We start from the raw sequence: 7700 nt of genomic DNA, 5'->3' as shown, positions 1-7700 counted from the left end.
GGGTCCTCGGTTGAATATTTTTATGTAATGACCTTTTTTTTTTTTTTTTTTTTTTTTTAACAGAAGACCACATCTAATCCCTAAGGCACATGTTATTCCAGATGGAGGTCCCATCTCTCGTTACCTCCTGATATCAAGACCTACAAACTTCACATTCTCAAGACCACAGTGTGGTCTTGAGAAGGACCGTCAATCTCTGACATCAGTAAGGTGTCATCTGGAGCTCTATTTATACTTTATTGATATGTGCATCAGGCACAGACAGAGGTGGTTACTTAATTACAGCATTTCTAACAGCCACTATGTTGTTAGCAGCTCTCAAGCTCAGCTACTGGTCAGTAAAGCAAGTCTTTTCACCATTGTTAACACAGGAAAGAAGCTGCAATTCTGCATAGCAGCCAGGAAACATGTCTAAGCCCCTACTTTCCAATTCACTAAGAAGTTTCAAAATTCATACAGTAATTCAGAGTACAGGAGTCCTTTAAAAAAAAAAAGAGAGAGAAAAGATTGGGCATTATACGTAATGCTAACTTAGTACTTAGCTTTTCACAAACTGAATTATACATGACTATACATAAATGCAGGAGCAACACTGAACTATGTGGAAATCTCCTCTGTTCTCCCCATCCAGCAAAGTAAGTGCAGCAATACCTTTACAGTTTCCTCAACAACATCAATAGTGGAACAGTAAGAGATCAAAAGCAACTCCATCTGAGCAGGTAAGAAAACACTGTGCATTCAGGAGTAGCTTCTAAATTGACGGGGCCCAAAACAATGCAGCTTCTTACAATTCACGGAGAACTTATATCATGTACTCTAGGAAAACAACAGTTTCAAACATGTTCATGAGGCAACAAGCAAATTATTAGACACTATGTCATGATTCCATATGTATATAATTATAAAACACTTCAGTTCTGAGTGTTAGCATCTGTTCACTTCTATCTTTTCACTGTATTTGAAGAGCAGCCAAAATGCAATCCACATAATGGACCAGACAAAGGTGGTTCTCCTCTAATAGAAAGAAAATTTACTACCTTTTGCAAAAAAACCCACCTCTCTGACTTGATAAAAAGTCTAATTTTTGTGCTTCAGTTACCTGATACAAGTCAGAAAAAATAAGGTTTTCTAACATTTGCATTGCTAGAAAACAGCCCACAGCCTACAGAAGTGCTGTTTTCCTTTCATTCTTTTATTTTTAATTCATGGAAACAGCCTTTCCACACCTGTCTGGGACTTCGTCTTTAACAAAGTTAACTAAAGGTCTTGTGGGCTTTTTAAAAAAAAAAACATATAATTTTGCCACTTCACAAGCATTTTCAGGCTATACGCGTCTCTCCAATTAGAGATTAATACATGCACTTTGCAACAAATGGTACTCTTGGGTACATGCAATTTCAAGTTGTTTTATTCAAATTACTCCATACTAGTGGAGGGAATTCCCCCTGTAGAAATAAACACTTAAAAACAATTATATCTTATGGTGTTTGCAAGTAATTCTGCACAAAACAATCAAAAAATTCCTTTACATCTTACATTGCACTTGGACAACATATCTACACCAATGCTTCTCCTTCATGAAGACTTTCTCTGGCCAGCTAAGAACATGATTACATAAACACTTTTATGGTAAGAGTACCAGCTCTAACAACCCCTTTCCTCAGCCAGCTGTTCTTCCATTCCYCTCCCTGAGCTGACTGTCAGTAGTGCCCCTTTTCATAGTTACGTGGGGGTAAACTGGATTAGTATGCTGTAACACGTTAGAAGTAGCTTACTTCCCTGGGTTACTGTGAGCTTGAATTAATTCCATGATCCGATTCACCACACAGCTCCACAGACTGTTGCACCACCACTAAGGGTGGAAAGCAGATGATGGGTACAGGAGGTACTTAAGTTAGCACTGTCATGCCAGAAGACAAGCGAGGATTTTCAAAAGTCATCATTCAAATTTGTAACTGTCCATGTCATCATAAGTTATTAATAGCCAACTTATATATTGTAACCTATTTTTAAAAAATGCCATTATCTTAAAGAGCAGACTAAGATAACCCAAAATGGGCAATTACTACAGATGTGATTGAGGACAGAGCTCCTCAAAATATATATTACGAGGCTACATCTCCCACCATCCCCTCTCTAGATACACCACCACAAAGCTAGAAGGTATTTTTTAATGCCAATAGTACAAGGTAACTCAACAAGACTTGTTTTAAAGGATAAAAGCAGACAGAGTAAGATTTATTGAATGGCATTTATTATAAAGAACGAAAACATTACAGATAGAAAAGAAAGTAAATGGAACAAGATTGACAAACTGCAAGACAAGAAGAATCATTGTGATGTACTCCGACCTACTGCATAAAAGAAGCCACACAACTTTCCTTAAGTAATTTTTATTTATACAAAACTGTATTTTAGAACAACATGAAAGTTTTTCAACAACAAGGAAATCTACTACAATCTTGATCAGCTGTTATGATTAGCAACTTCCAAACTTTTAAAAAATTCTTCATCATACGGATACTTATGAATCTAGCCTTTGAACTTTGATCATCTAGAGATGGAATTTCTCTAGCTTCTCATTTTCTGCATAATTTGTGTCATCTATGAACCTCCTATGAATCTCCTCCTATTTATCAACATTCTCTTTAAAGCTGTGTTATCTGAAACAGATAACTAAAGTACCATCAGTGACATACAGATTCAATGTAAACTCCATCCTCCCAGTAAATACATATTCAGAGATCACACCTGCTTTTTTGGCAAATTCCCTTACTACTGTATTTGCATGTTACATAGTCACAAATCATCTTCAGGTCTCTACTGGCATCAAACTGAAAGATAACAGCAATATATAGAGAAATCAGAAGCTGCAGGATGGGTTTGAAGAATGTTAAATTTTACCTTATCTCAAGAAGGTATTTAGTAATTTTCAGCTGCCCTTCCTTCCTTTTTTTTCTAGATAAATCTTTGCTAGTTCAAAACAGCTAATTAAGTGCACTAACAAATCCACAATATTACCAATTTAAGAACCAAACAACCTCACAAAGAACAACTGTTGATATATTACAGCAGAACTCTTTCCATAATCAACCATGGTGTGTCATTTGCAGTCATAACATGCATGTGAAATTACTTTGTTATATTACATCCACTGTTAACAATTTATAGGTATTTCATCCCTTTGAGGAGAAGTTACATAAGTAAAGGAAAGTTTACATACTTCACCCCCCCCTTTGATTTTTGTTCAGACAGAAATGAGAATTTTTTTAAAGCAGTATCTGGATTTTTGGTTTAAATAAGTAAGTGCTGATTGGGTCTGAAACAAGTATCTTTCAGTCAGAAGGCAATACAAATATTTGTGCTAAATATTTTTAATAACAATCATGTTGAGTTTACTAGCAGAATACTTGCAATACAGCATAAGCATAATATATTGGATGAGAGCTGATAGTACAGTTACACAGTATATTCTTATGTAATATATAACCTTATGTAAGAATCTCCATTTCATATCAATTTAATAAAAATATATACTTTGAAGGATAGAAAGAAAGTTGCATCAATACGAACACTATCTGTAAGTAGAAACTTTGGCTACCTTAGGCACAACTACACCAAATAAGGATCAGATCTCCATACTCTTGACATACCAGCACAGCTATTAGGCATCAACATAGCCCAAATACAATCCGAGCTAAAAAATGTGACATTTAGAATCCCTGCAACATAGGCAAAAGAGTGTTCAAACAATAAAAAAGACATTGCCTATCTGCAATATTCATAACAGACTTCTATAGCATATTTGACAGAATGTAATACAAACATTGTATATTGTAATGTACATTTTAAAGTGACAGACAAATTAAAACAGTTACAAAAGAGAACTCGAACACCAAATAAAAAAAACTTTGGGAATTCAGGAGCAACTACCTCAGTCACAGAAATCAGGTATCAAAGTGCCATTCTGAACAGAATTTGTTCTAAGAGACACCCCATTTTTGAATCCTTGAATCCCAACTTTAATAACACTTTTTACCTCTAAAATATACATTGCTTTCAACCTGTTCAAACTGAAAACAGCATACAAGTGTTTAGCCACATCTTTTCAAGAATAATAATGAAAATTGATATATTGTTTTCATATCATAAAGTCACTAGTTTTATCTAGTCCCTCCAAATAAAAAGAGCAAGCAGTTCAAATACTGAACTCACTACTTTTCCCTTACTACCAAGATTTTCCTTTTCCCTTGTAAAAATATTGTTTCAGAAATGATCCCTGGGAGATAAGAAAATAGAGCTATTTCATAACAAGAAAAAAAAAGTTCTGAAGTCAGAGACCCATTAGAACATTCCTTAAGCAGTGCTGCTGTCTTTTTAAATATCCCATGTTGGTCTGCTTATCACAATTATGGTATTATACAGCAAGTCACAGATGCAGGACATTTTGGACCCAACCAGTCAACAAAAGTAGTTTTATATTCCATTTACAGATCAACAGGTAACCAATAAAAACCAGAGATAAACTAGTGTAACACTTAAAACAAGTCATATCACATAGAAACGCTGCCACATTATACAACAGTTAAATTTCTAGACCCGCCAGAAATTTACACATTTATTTATATATATATGGCACATCATCTTGATGTGGTAAACACAAGAGGCCCAGCTGCAAAACCTGTTCCCAAAAGAAACTGTCAACATCTTGGACACACACAAAAAGCTACACTAGCAACTGCTGCTGCTTGAGCAGCTAGTTTCAGCTCAAAACTCTACTGGAACCATAGACTGCAAACTTGAACAAGAAAAGAAAAATACACAACCAGAGATGGACAGAAGGCCAGCAAGAATTCCCCTGATGCCATAGGTGGTTCTCCTAATCAGCCAACAGTCAGCAAGCCCATCTAAAACTTTCTGAAAACTTCATGTTAATAAGTTTATTTTGATATTTCTATCCAGAACTGTCAACAATAATTTAGAAATGTGCAGATCCCATTATTTTTAGAAGACACATTACCAAACTAAATCCACTTCAAACCAAGCTTCAGAAAGAAGACAGAAGTAGCTGATACATGGCCATAGTGTCTTCCAACTTCTTTCAACTGAACTCAAAACTAAATTACAAGGGGGTCTGCAAAATGAATTAAATAGTCACATGACTTGCACAACATCCACTGAATCCTTAATTAGCTCACAAAATAAATCATTGTTAGCAATTTCTCTAACACCATCAATCATCTCGCAGGCTTTTATGACAAAGAATTCATGCAAAAATCCTTCTCAACGTTTTCAGTGAACAAGTTGAAAGTCAGCTACAAAATAAGACTTTTTTTAAATCTAGCAATTATGCATGTAATTTACATATTAGTGATACCGCTTTTTTGCCTTCTCAGTATCAGTGCATTAAACCAGGTCTTGTGGTATAACATAGTACCATTATGGAAGCTTGCATCTTGTAATCAAGTGTTTGCTACTTTGCTGATTAGCAATTTTCCATTAAGACATAACTACTAGTAAGGTCCTTTCCTCATTAGCTTCATTCCTCCAGTAACACTTCCAGACAAAATTTAAGGCACTAGATATAAAAAGCTGAGCTGTTTTTTTTCCCACTCTTGAGAATCTCCTCATGCAATATCACTGTGTGGTGGACCAACATCAGCAGCACAACTTTCCTGGGCAATATGCATGTGCAGAAGGAGACACGTGACTGTTTGGACAGTGACCAAAGGACTCTGGAGTAGCTCATGTCACAGCCAGGTATGTGTGCTATAGCTTGAGAGTTCTCACAGCTTTTCATTTTGACTTGCTTCACTTTACCACAATATTTCAATAAACTCAACTACTAGTTTAAAAACAAATAAAAACGTAAGGACAAACTGATAACAACTTACCCTACAGGTTAACATATGGAAAAAACTTCTTTCAAACAATCCCATCATAATTCCACTCTCCTATCAAAAGGAGCAGAAAACATTATTCCTATCTCCCTCACATAAGCTCTTCCCCTACTTAACCATAATAATTATAATTCTAAGAAGTTTAGAAGCTGTTTAGAAACTATGTTTTTCACCTAGAGTCTTGCAAAAGCATGTAACCTTAGCTATATTCTGACTACAGACAGGGACAATGTTTTAAAGAGACACTACAAAAGACTTCAAAACAACCCTTATCCTCTTCTCAAATAAGAGTGCAAGTCTGCTTCATGCACTTCTAATTATAACTATGGTAACTTGACATGGGGAGAGGGCCAGCCCCTTTAATAAGATCCCAAAGACTAGCAACCCAAATCTGTGCTGAGCATAAGGCTAGTTCAACAGAATACAGTATAATACAGTTTTTTACTGAAAAAAAAATTAAATAAATTGTACACCAATGATATACCTCAAAATTCCACTTAGGTACACTAATCCATTATCCCAAAAGGACCAGTTTCTGTTCCCAGCTCTATAGCTTCCCTTACTCAAGAACATGGGGCAAAGGACTTCAACTGTGCCAGTTTTCTTCACTACTCCTAATGTAATGTAATAAAACTGAATTCTAGACAGCATCTAGAATAAGTACAAATGTATTCCCTCCCTATCCTTATTTAAACAATGATTTTTAAGTGTCTTATTTCTTCCTTGTTAATATTTGCTCTTCAGCACTAAAAATTTATGCTAAAACTTGAGATAACAGCAAGGTCATTTCTTCACTTCCTTCATCCTCTAAAAAACTTCCCAAGATGACAGATATTAAAAATTTCTCAAGTTCACAACTGCAATATATCACAACACTGCATAAGTTCTCTATTGTTATGAATTGTTTACATTATGTAATATTTCTTATAATACTTCCTATCTCCTTCAACTATAGTAAGTATGTTTTTAATCATCTTCATTTTTCCAGCACAGTTGAAGTACCTTTGCTGAGCAAACAAGAGAAAATTTCAGAAGTGTAAATTCTTCCATAAAGCCAATTTTGCCAACTACTTCTAACTCGCATTTACATGAGTGGCATAAAGGATACTTGACCTCCTTGTTCTCTCCCCTAAGGAAAAGGGAACAGAGGTGAAAGCTTTAAATATGTACCACAGGGAATGGGCCATCAACAGAACATACCACTTCATTACTTCAGACAACAAACAAATAGTACAGCGGAAAAGGCATATGACTACAAGACGATTAATGTATCTGGGTTTGGTTTTGAGTATCTCAGGTTCAGGCATGTTTTTTTTAATCTCTAGATAAAGTTAAGTAAGGAACATGGGTGTTGCAAAGATCAGTTCATTTCACTTCTCCATCATTCATATTAGAATTTCCCCCTTGGCATGACAGTCAGAGAGAACTTACAGGGGGCAGGAGGAGGCACAAAGAAAGAAAAGTCTGCACAGATCGACAAAACAGCCTGAAAGAATACTAGAACGCAATAACGAGGCGAAGACAATGGGAAAGTTCAGTACACAACATATGCTTCCTCCGGACTAGAAATAAGTATAAACACTTCAGACAAACGCAGAAGGGCATTTGTAAACACAATACTTCTGCACACCGTTTGCCTGAGCGCTGTCAGAGGCGAGCACGACGGCGCAGGCAGGCTGAGTCATGCCTTGTAGTAACTTCACAGCGAATCCCTCGCCCTGGCAGCGGAGTTGCGGGGAGGGCGCACCCCGGCCCGCCGGGCGCTGCCTCGACAGCGCGGCTCCCGCTCGGGAAGCAGCC

The sequence above is a fragment of the Apteryx rowi genome, unplaced genomic scaffold (genome assembly GCF_003343035.1).
Source record: "Apteryx rowi isolate R43461 unplaced genomic scaffold, aptRow1 scaffold_412, whole genome shotgun sequence".
Taxonomy (NCBI): domain Eukaryota; kingdom Metazoa; phylum Chordata; class Aves; order Apterygiformes; family Apterygidae; genus Apteryx; species Apteryx rowi.
This window is presented reverse-complemented; position numbering follows the sequence as displayed.